This window comes from Artemia sp. Qi Xiang Cuo, chromosome 21 (genome assembly GCF_049724085.1).
Source record: "Artemia sp. Qi Xiang Cuo chromosome 21, ASM4972408v1, whole genome shotgun sequence".
NCBI classification, from domain to species: domain Eukaryota; kingdom Metazoa; phylum Arthropoda; class Branchiopoda; order Anostraca; family Artemiidae; genus Artemia; species Artemia sp. Qi Xiang Cuo.
The window spans coordinates 2,677,950-2,689,926 of record NC_142814.1 but is presented as its reverse complement, the minus strand read 5'-3'; the positions used below and the strand labels follow the sequence as shown (position 1 = coordinate 2,689,926).

The 11,977-nt window shown below is 35.9% G+C and overlaps 1 pseudogene across 2 annotated transcripts in view; it reads left to right on the top strand.

Moving 5' to 3' along the window:
• Positions 1 to 1,448: 1,448 nt before the first annotated feature.
• The window catches only part of LOC148939149 (eukaryotic initiation factor 4A-III pseudogene), a 60,039-nt pseudogene continuing 49,510 nt past the window's right edge, over positions 1,449 to 11,977 (top strand). Inside the window, exons 1-2 of one of the 2 annotated variants that reach the window (XR_016143563.1) lie at positions 1,449 to 1,513; positions 10,555 to 10,691. The product of XR_016143563.1 is annotated as a eukaryotic initiation factor 4A-III pseudogene, transcript variant X1 (transcript). The remainder of the gene's footprint in view (positions 1,514 to 10,554; positions 10,692 to 11,977) is intronic. The other variant, XR_016143564.1, reaches the window with a different exon arrangement.

The window sequence follows — 11,977 nt, the reverse complement described above, 5'->3', positions numbered from 1 at the left end:
GAAGGAACGTAAAGGCCGCAAATAAAACAGGATGGAACATAAGGCAAGCAAAATGGTACTTCTTATTCTACTGGAGTCATTTGCCCTCTGATCACTTTCAACTAATAAAAAGGGCACTAGTCCTCTCAATTTCCAATTGAATGAGCCCTTTTTGAAGCTTTTTCGACAAAACTTTCTATAAGAACCTTATTATATTATAGAGTTGGAGGGGAGCAGGAAATGTATAGCCTTTTTGTTCAACTAAGTCGAAAGATCTATTATCTAGATATTTAAAGAGGACTTGATCACCACAGCCTTGAAGGGAAGGGCTGCAAGCTTTGTTCAAATATAGCAATGACTATTGGGAAGTACAAAGATATTTTTAGGGGGGATATTTTCTGGCGTGGGGGGGATTATTTAGAAGGATCTTTCCATGGAGGAGTTTTTCTTGGGTGAAGAGAATTTTCTATTGAGGAGGGGGCTGGATTTCCCGGCATTATTTAAAATACGATCAGAAATTAAATTTAAAAAAGGAAGTTTTTTCCAACTGAAAGTAAGGAGTAACATTAAAGCCTAAAACGAACTGAAACTGTTACGTATATGAGGGGATGCCCCATTTTCAGTACTTCACTCTTTGCACTTTAGTTTTTTTTACAGAACTTTAAAAAAAGCTTGTGATTCTAAGTAATTGTGTTTCAGGAATCAATCTTAAATAATTGGAACAAAAAGTCAAACTTTAGCGTAAATGGTGAGGTATTCAGGGGGTGGCAACCCCCTCATATACGTTATAATCTATTCGTTTAAGTTTTAATATTGCTCCTTACCAGGGGTGGATCCAAGATTCTTTCAGGGGGGGGGGGCAAAATAGGTTTATCTGATAAACTTGCGCTAGGAGCAAGCTTAATTAACACAATCTTGTGTTATATGTACTTGCGTTATATGTTCTACGTGTAGAGTTGGTTAGTTTAGGTATTTAATATGATATATTTTGGGCGCATGGGCGTAGGCAGCATGAGGCAGCATATTGTCTAGGTGGGAGGGGGCACTCGATAGTGTGATGGAGTTTTATCAACTACTTTTTCCAAACCATCTGCTTTTTCAGCCATATCTAATGTAAATTTGAAGGTCTAGGGGGGAAGCTGCCCCCCCCCCTGTTCCCTCTTGCTACGCCCATGTCTGGCCGGCCTGCTTTCTATAATTCTTTGTTGTAGTTTCCATGGTCGCTATTATATATAAGTACCAAAGTTGTTTAAAATTAATTTAATTCAGTATAAGTTATGTACAAACTTAAATATAATCAGTTGGCACAGCCAAAGTATTTTAAAAGTTAAAACAAATTCTCTTTCAAAAAGAAAATCTCATTGTACAGAATAAGTAATGAGGTAAAGGCATCTTTGGAAAGCCAAGCAAATTTGCCAAACGAGTTTGAATGGAAGAGGTTTGGTTTCCTTTCTATACAATCAAAAATGAAGTAGTCTGATTCTAGTTCTTGTGAAGCGGACATTAAGGGAAGAAAACCACAGTTATTTTTTAGGTAAAATTTTGTTGCTTTTTGACTAGGGTTTATAGCAAGGCAAAAACTGGGTACTTGTATGATAAACTCCCTGAATCTCAAGAAGTGAAGTTAGGCTAATCCTAATAAAATATACCTAAGTATGGTAAAAATATAATAGCCTACTTTAGAAACAAATTTGGGCTATATATTTGGGTAAATTTTTCGTTATTCATATTATAGACTTTTAAATAAATATACCAATTGGTATCTATATACACTAATTCAGGGTATACATCTGGACATTCGGGGGGGGCGGGGGTAAATTTTATTTCTGATATAAATGAAAGGTAAGTCTAAACTTTACAACACCCCCCCCCCCCGAATGTGCAAATATATACCCTGAATTTGCATATATAGGGGTGGGGTTAAAATTCATTTACGACAAAAATGATTATAACATTTGGAAAGAGCATAAAAAAGGCATCGAGCGGTACGTTTACTTTATTCGTAAGTCAATAATATGAACTGCGAAAATGTATCCTTCATTTAAGCAGAAGATCTATTTTGAAAGGTCTAAGTTGTATAAAACACAGGTTTTTAAAGGTCACTAAAGGTCAGGGCCCTCTAGCGGGAGAAAGAGTGGAGGTAGGTACTTCAAAATACTTTCCCAGGACATACTTCAGCCTGTAGACCCATCCTTGAAAGTTTCATTTTCCTAACCTAACCCCTTTCCAAGATAGCCAGAAGTAGCTAAAGTGGAATTTTACCCTTCCGCACTCCCCCTACCCCCAAGGATTCCTCGTCCCTGTAGACTGTATGCACATAAGTATATGTTTTTTGATCATCTATTTTCTATTTAAAGATTTTCTTCCATCATGTAGAATATAATATTTACGTAGCTACTTCTCGGTTATTTATTACCTCTTAAATTTATAATAAATACAAATTTATGCAAGATTTCTAAGCCCTTGTTTTATTTGACTGTTTTGTATTTCTAATATTAAGCTTTGTTTTACTCTTATATTATGCTTCTTCCCTTTTAACCACATAAGCCTTGTAAGAAAAAGTCTCAAAGACGTTCTAAAACCGTGGGGATATAATTTTTTTTTTTCGATTTTTTACGCAAACAAAAAATAAGATGATTTTCAAAATGATAGGGAGGGGATTTGTATGTATGAATAAAAAACAATTTGAAATATTTATGGTTGTGCAAAAGGCCGTATCCAGGTTTTATTCGGAAGGGGGCTAAATAAATTTTTATGAATGCATCGAATTTTTTTTATTCATTTTTGTTACAATTTTACGTATTGGACAAAAATTGGAAGTGGGGGGGGGTCATATCCCTAACACCTTTCCTGGATCCGGCCTTGATTGTTCAAGTTTCTACTTAGCCAATTCTCACAGTTAGATTTCGTTTCACTTTCCTTGGCTCTTTAGGGCTTCACTTTTGATTAATCCTTGCATGACCATGCTTTCAGAAAAATGTATACCCATATTTCTACTTAGACATATCCATGAATTTCTTTTTAAGTTAGCTATTTGTACGGCTTTGTGTCGTTGTCTCTTGTATGGCATGGATCGTATCACTATATTGGAAATGAAACACTATTTCAAGCATAAACTGAATTTTTTTATTTCAAACTTTTATATTGTAATATAGGCTTTTATATTGTTTTCTCTAAACCCATGGATGACATCCGGACTTCTCAAAAGCTGGAGAAGGAAGAATAATCTCTGGAGAGCTTATAAATGCGCTACACTTTCAGCAAGTGCTAGTCGTCTTAGCCAATTCAAGATCTACCGGAATATATTTAATTCCTTGTGTAGGACAGCAAAGTCTCTGTTTTATCTAAATAATTTTGGTGCTTGTAGCAATGATATTCGTAAAACTTGGAAGGTGATAAATTCTGTACTTAAACCCGGTTCTCAATCTAGCTCTTTACCTATGAGTCTGGTCATCGGTGATAAGGCTGTGGAGGGTGAGTTTAATGTCCAAGAGGCATTCACTTCATTCTTCACTAGTATCGGTAAGAATATTACTTCTACAGTTACTTTGTCTCGGCATAAGCCGGACTTTAGATCATCCATCGGGCCATCTTGTGTTAAGTCTATGTTTCTAGAGCCAGTAACAGTAAGTGAAATTACTAAAATTGTTAATGGCTTGAAAAAATCGTCTTCATCTGGGCTAGATTCTATCCCTTACAAGGTAGTTAAGTATATTCGTCTTTCTACAGTATTACCTATAACAAAAATTTCTAGTCTTTCTTTTGAACGTTGAAGTTTTCCGAAGATTCTCAAGCGTGCTCGGATTTTTGTTTTGTGCAAAGGTGGACCAATGGATTACATGGCAAATTGTCTACTAATTTCAATTTTGTCGGTACATAGTAATATATTGGAAAAGGCTATGCTTTCTCGTCTCCTTACTTTCTTAAACTCTAAAAATTTTCTTCATGATTTTCAATTTGGTTTCTAAATGAAGCACTCCACTGAACATGCCTGTATGGCTCTTTTGAATTTTATTCATTCTGAGTTAGATTCGGGATTGATTCCGGCTGCTGTATTCCTGGATATTCGTAAGGCTTTTGACTCCTTAACCCATGGAATTCTTTTATCAGAGATGTCTCATTTTGGCATAAGGTGAAGTGTATTTTTTTGGTTCCAGTGTTATTTGAAGGATAGATTAATTTTTGTTAATCCACTTTTCAGGTCACACTCACTAGTGAATTTTGGTGTCCCCCATGGGTCAGTTTTAGGGTCTGTACTGTTTTTGATTTATGTAAATGATCTTTATTATGTTGTAAAAAAGCAGAAACTTATTAATTGCTGTAGACTTTGTCATCCTAAGCCTTCCCTTGCCCATAGTGGCAACTATAGTTCCAATTCTTCTGATGTCCTTGTTTGTTTTGCTTTTGACAGCCCACTTGGCACTTTGGGAAGCTGCGAATCCGAGCTTCGATTGAATTTGAAAAATTTGTTTGAAAGGGTGATTTTATGGCTTGATGCTAATTATCTTACTCTAAATTTTTCTAAGTCCAGTTTTTTAATTTTTTCGCGGGTTTCTCAGGTTTATCCCCAGTTATCAGAAATTCGCCAGCCAAACGGAATAATTAATAGATCTAAAGACCGGTATGTTCGTTTTTTGGGCATTCTTGTTGTTGAAAACCTATCTTTTAAACGTCACATTGATTTTATTAAAATGAAGATATGCAGGAGTCTCGGTATTTTAAGGAAACATAGACACACTTTTCCAGGATCGATTTTGAAAATCCTTTTTCACTGCTTGGTCCAATCTTACGTTTCTTACTTTCCAATTATGTAGATGTCAACTTTTCCTTCACTGTTGAAACCACTTTCTAAGGTTTACAATAAAGCTAGAAACCTCATACAGGAAACCAATCGTTCATTAGTTATACCATTACTTGATCTTGAGTCACTATACATTCTTTCAAATTCATGTTTTACTTTTGCTCAGCTTCCTGGTGACCTCCCCCGGCCCCTAAGTGTTCCGCTATCTTTTACCTCTGATAGAAAATAATTATAATCTTCGCAATGTGACAAATCATGTTCAAGTTCCATTTACTCCTTGCATAAGGTCAGATTTTAATCCTCTAATAGCGTGTCATATTGTTCGGAATAAGTTGCCTGACTCAGCTCGAGGGTGCCACTCATTCGGTTTGTTTAAAAAATTGTTAAAAATTCTTTTGCTCCGTGGATTTTATTTTTTTTTAGTCTATTTCATACAATTAATTTATCCAGTTTATTTATTTTTTCTATAGTTTTCATTTTATCTATATTTTCTTTTCTTCTCCTTCGTATATGAGTAAGTGATCATTTTAAATTTTTTTTTGTTTTTCATATCTGAGTAAGCATTTCATATGTCTTTCCCCTTTGTACAGGCCAATGAGCCTTTAGGGGAATAATAACATGTAATATTGTATGTGTATATAATGAAGAATAAAACTTATCTTATCTTAGGCCTCAAATTTGTAATCTATAGAAATCCTTAAATCCCAATGTTGGTAAAAATCCAACAGTACATCTGAAATATGCACTTTAACTTTTAAGTATCATATCTTATTAAATTATTATTTAACTAATTGAGGAAAATAATCCTAGCAGCAGTTTGCTAATTCAGTATGAATTTTGAGATGTGTTTTTTTAGCACCATTTTTTTTACCAAGTTTATCGCAATAATTTCATTTCAAACAGATATTAATTTTCCCCCTTTCTACTAAAATGTATTTGCGAAACCTTTGATTGTAACGACCTTTTTTCAAAATATTATGCCTTTGCCTCTGGGATTTGATGCTTCATGTCTGCTCCCAGAGGTAATATTTTTTTTTGGCTTTTTGGCTATTTTGATTAAACAGTTATCTAGAAGTTTTGATTCGGCGTCATATGTGGTTATAAAATAGTAAGAAATTACTATTTTAGTAATAGAAATTACGTCATAAAATAGTAAGAAATTTTTATAACTCCGATAGGTTGTATCACATAAGATATTCTATTAAGTGCCGGAATATGCGATGCCATGAGCTCTCTCATAACTTTGTAGGATTATTTTGATGTGGCCAAAAAACACTCTTATTCTGGGACCCTACTCGTTAATCCTTTTATAGATAGTACCATTATTTCGGGCAATATGTTATGCCATCTAAGATAAAGTGTAGATTGTCCCTCCAAAAGTCAAATCCCATTTAGTATAAGATTATTTACATGCATTACGTACATTCACGTTGGATTCTCACGCTATCAAGTTTGATGAATAGGATAGTCATTAAGATTGTTCCATCAATTAGTGTCGCCTCTTTTCCAATTGAAAACACAGCAAACCCCCCCCTCCTCCCGGAAAATGTTTGCTGTTGGTCTCTCGGTCAAAAATTTGCTTTTGTACTTGATATGTCTTGATTTTACGCTATCCAGCTTCCTCCATTTATGACACTTCAAGTAATCACATGTCACGTGTAAGTAATCACGTGTTTTCACATTTATGCTTGTCATTTGAAGCATTTGGAAAGCTTTAAACCCACTGGAAAGCTACCATGGTAACAAATATTTTAAAACGAAAGCTTTTGTCGCTTAGAGATAGGAGACTCTTTGAAGTATCGAGTTCAGCTTTTTCCAAGTGCTATATGAAGTGGTAACAAAAAGGAATAACAATTAGTAAAACTAGGCTGTGATAGCATTAATCAAATTATAAGGACTTAGCCATTGTAGTGAAAAAGATGTTTTGTGACACTCGTATCTCAAGTAATTTATATCCTAACCTGACTCTGTCAAAAATCAAGGGCTGGCACCCATCCCCCCACTAGAGCTAAGACATAATGGCTGTAACTATAATGACTATCTGATCGTAATCTAAAATACATTTGATGACAATCTTATTTCAAATAATTTACATCCCGGGTTCCAACAGCTTTATCAAAACGATTTAGTACTGAAACCCTCCCTGCCCTCTTGTTAATAATTTAAGTCAAGTCAGGTTTGCTATTAATCAAACAGTTCGTGGTAACGAACTGTAAGTAAGGAGCACAGTTTATAGAATTAGCAGTATGATCATACCCTATCTCACCCATTATAAAAACCCGGACCAAGGTGCGAGTGCTCCAGAGAACGTTTTTGCAGTTATACACATGAGCGGCATTAGATCTTTTCACAGGTGGACAAGTCAGATTTCTCTTGGACACGAAACAAGTGGAAACCCGCTATTACGAATAATGCACTTTGTAACCATTTCTCATTGATTGACGGAGACAGACTAACCCGCTAATGTAGAAATAAGTGGGAGGAGCTTTTTGTTCGTACCGAGAATGAAGACCAGAAATGATCTGCGATAAACTTACTGGATAATTCTATAAACTGTGGTAAGAAGCGACCCGGCTCAATAGTAACCAAAACTCCAAAGAAAGGAATTTTGATACCAATAGATACAAACAAAGGATTAGATTTTTATGTTTATTTCAGATATATAAGTTTCATCACTTTTAGTCTTATCCATCAAAAGTTACGTGCCTGAGAAATTTTGCCTTGTTTTCAAAAAAAAGGTGAAACACCCTCTAAAAGTCGCAGAACCTTGATGAAAATCACACTATCAGATTCAGCATATCAGAGAACTCAGCTACAGAGGTTTCAAGCTCCTATCAACAAAAATGTGGAATTTTGTATTTTTTCCCAGAAGAAAGATCACAGATGCGTGTTTTATTGTTTTTTTCCCCCAGTGGTGATCGTATTGACCTAGTGGTCCTAGAATATTGCGGGAGAGCTCATTCGAACTGAAACTAAAAGTTCTAGTACCCTTTTTAAGTGACCAAAAAAATGGAGGGCAACTAGGCGGATTTTTTCCAAAGTCACCCGACAAAATTTTGAGATAGCGATTTTGTTCAGCATGGTCGAAAAAAATAATAATTATGTCTTTGAGGAGGATTTAATCCCCTATAGTCCCCTGGGGAAGGGCTGCAAGCTATGAACTTTGCCCAATGTTTACATATACTATTGGTTATTGGGAAGTATACAGACGTTTTCAGGGGGGATTTTTTCTGGTAGTGGGGTGGGGGATGGATCGGGGTTTACGTGGGAGGATCTTTCTGTGGATAAAATTTTCATGGGGGAAGGACTATTACTATGAAGGGGCTGCCGGATTACCCTGCACTATTTAAAAAAACGATCAGAAATTAAATAAAAAAAACAAGTTTTCAACTTAAAAACGTTTCAACTGAAAACTTTTCAACATCAAAATTTAAAACGAACAGAAACTGTTACGTATATAATTGGGTTCACCCCCTAGTCAATACCTCGCTCTTTACGCTAAAGTTTTTTTTAGTACTTTCATAAGAGCTATTTATTGTAATTAACGGCCTTTGTGATTAAGGGGCCATTCTTAAAGAATTGGAAATAAATTCGAACTTTAGCTTAAAGAGCAAGGTATTGACTAGGGGGGTGGACCCCCCTAATATACGTAATTTAAATATACGGATATAGAATTTCGTTACGTAAGTTAATTCAAAAGTTACGTATATTTATTACTAGTAAAAATGTTCGTATATTAAATTAAACAACTTTCGAGAAAGCCATTTATCCAAAAGAAGTCAAATTAATATGTGAATTTCGTTTTAATTATTCATGCACGGTGAGCCAAAATCAAAACCTGCATTAATTTAAAAACGTTCAGAAATTAAAAAAAAAACAACAAGTTTTTTAACTGAAAGTAAGGAGCGACATTAAAACTTAAGACGGAGGGAAATTATTCCGTGCATGAAAGGGGCTTTCCCTTCCTCAACACCTCGCTCTTTACGCTAAAGTTTTACTATTTCTCAAAACTCTATTATTTTAAAACAATAAATTAAACTTTAGCGTAAAGAGCTAGGCGTTGTTGGTTTTAAGCTCTAATGTCCCTCCATACTTTCAGCTACAAAAACTTGTTTTTTTATTTAATATATATAAAATTGAATTTAATGAGCTTTGCAGATAAATAAAAAAGTAACCCAATTGATTTCCTTGTTGTTCAAGTCACGGGACGGTAAGTTTCCTATATAGGGGCGTTAGACAAGGCAGTGGTAATAGTTTACTTCTTGTTTGGATCTGACTCTATTTTTAGGAGCTATGGCTTATTGTATTTCTTAGTATGGGACGTGGTCGTCTCTTGCTAGGTTGCTAGCTATCGCTGCAACCCAAATTTAAAAAAAACAACAATTTTTTATAACTGAAATAAAGGAGCAACATTAAGACTGAAAAAGAAAAAAAAATAATCTGTAAATGACGGGGTTTCCCCCTTCTCATTACCTTGCTCTTTATGCGCAAGCTTTTAGCACTTTTAAAAAAGCTTCCTATTCTAACTAGTCGTCCCTTGTGTTTAAGGAGCTGTTCTTAAAAAATTGAGACAAACAGTCAAAATTTAGCGCAAAGAGCAAGGTATTGGGGAGGGGGCATCCCCTATACTGAATCATTTCTATTGGTTTTTAGTATCCATGCTACTCCTTACTTTCAGTTTAAAAAAACTTTGTTTTTCTGATCGTTTTTCAAATAATACCGGTAAGCCTGACTTACTTTCCATGAAAAACTCTCTTCCCTCCCCATCACGCGAAAATCCTCCGTGAAAACTTCCTATTAAGTAAAATACAACCCCCTATCCCTTCCTCTTTAAAATTATCTTCGGATAATTCCAACTTCGATGAAAATCCCTCCCCCCCAGAAAATTTCCTGCGGACGATTCAGCCTGAATAATTCTTCTGATCGCACTTTCATTTGCAATAGACTTTAATTTTAAATGTTTTCTCGATAAATCCAGAAATCCTCCTTCCGTGGAAATTTTAGCCAGAAATCCAAACACGCTGAAAATACCCCTGGATAATTCTCCTGAAATATCTACACACACAAAACTGTGTTGACAAAGAGAGAGTAAGGCAAATAAAAAGAATATCGTATAGAAATTCTGTCAAATCCTCCCGGTGTAAAATTTCCTCTGGAAAGTTCACTCACCAGAAATTTCCGTCTCCACGGTAAAACTCTCCCTATGAAAACCCACCCCAAACACAAAATGTCCCCAGCCCCGAAAACTGCGTGTTTAATTCCCAATAACAAATAATATACGCAAAGAATGGGCAAATACCATAACTTACAGGTATCTCCCCATGGACTGTGGGGGAGGGGACATGTTATCCCTAAGGACATGGTTATTGTATCTCTCAACTAGGTTGAACAAAGATGACTGTCTCAAAACTTTGATAGCTTTGGGGGGGAAAAGGGGCGTTATAGGGGGGTTAGTTGTCCTCCAATTTTTTTGTCACTTAAAAAGGGCACTAGAAGTTTCAATTTCCGTTGTACTCAACTCTCTCCCGATTTTCTTGGACTATTATTTTGATACGATCACCCCTGGAAAAAAAAGAAAAGAGGCGATTTCGTTATTTTTGCTCTTTGCCATGGGGTAATATCAACTTACACAAAAATATTTGGGGGTAATGATTAAAAAAGTTCCCCGACCGCTGCTTTAGCGAAAACCTTGGGTTTTGGACTATTTACGGCATTTCATCCACTTCTTTTTTTATTTCCTTTGTCATTTTATCTATCATTTTACTCTTTTTCAGATGACAAGCCATCCAATCATCTGTTGGTAAAAGCCCCCCCCCCTGCAGTAAATCCAGAAGACTCGCGGAAGCTTTAGAATTTATTACCTGGTTTAATCAATTTTCATAAATTTACTTACAGCTCAAACTCACCAGGGGTAAGTTTTCTTCATTATGTTAGTTTTTTACGTGTGTATAAAATCAAAAATATGTAATATAGCCGCTTATGAAAGGACGTTGTTTTGCGTAATATACTCGAATCAAGAAAAGTTGCTCCCAGTTTCTTTTTTTTAAGAAAAAAAATGTATTACCACTACTAACAACTCACCGCAACACCAATTCACATTAGGCCAACTCAGCTACAAACGCTCGTCTTCCCTCCCCATCTTTTCAAAGTCTCCCTCTTTGCACCCTCCCAAGAAGTTTCCCATTTTCCCTTAAATATTCTTTATGACATCCTCCCTCCCAACCGCAGACGACCTGCATTCTCTTTAGCACTAGATGGTTGGCCAAAAATGACAGTCTTCGGCAATCTGTCATCTTTCATCCGCAGAACGTGTCCTAGCCATATCAATCTTTCTCTCATTATAGCCCTAGAAAGCGTGATAGAACCACACTTTTCGTATAGCCCACTGTTTGAAATGCGGTCAGTCAGACGGGTACCCCCACAGTTTGTATAACTATCCATTAAGTTTACTGCAGATGATTTCTGGCTCTTCATTCTCATTGCGAAAAAAAATCTCCTCAAACTCATTTCTGTACTTATTGTTCAATTAGTGGTTAAGCCGACCAAGAGGTTCCGTCCGTACCTGTTCCGTGTTCCGTATTCTTTGTCTACCCGTGAGAAGATCTAATGCCGCTTATGTTTATATCTGCAAAAACGTTCTCTGGAGCACTCGCACCTCGGTCCGGGTTTTTATAATGGGTGAGATAGGGAAAGATCATACTGGATAATTATATAAACTGTGGGTACCCAGAACAATCCGTTCGTAGTCTCTCTGGCAAACATCTAGTAAACAAAAAGATTGGTTGTGTGCTCACTCTCATTCTGAACCTGTTTCAGAGCAAACCCTGAAAGCAGAACCAAGAAGAAAGGATATTATATGCCCTATGATGATGGAAATAAGAAGAAAGTTTGTCTAAAAAATTTAGGGCAACCCGAGATCTTGGTAGCCAAGAAGAATGATCTGGGATTTTCTTCGAGAAAGGATAAGAAAGCAAGCCCTACAAATAAGATACAAAGGGATGTCTATAAGCATGCAAGAATGTTGACGAGAGACTTACCTGCCGTGGGATACTAAAAAGCTTGGGGATAATTTGGAAAAGCGAAATTTTCAACCCTGACTTGAAAGAGAAGCAAATCAAAATTTCGTCCAAATTTGAAAACTTAGGGACTAAATCGAAAAAATCAAAATTACGTGAACAAAGAGGAAAAAAAGAAACC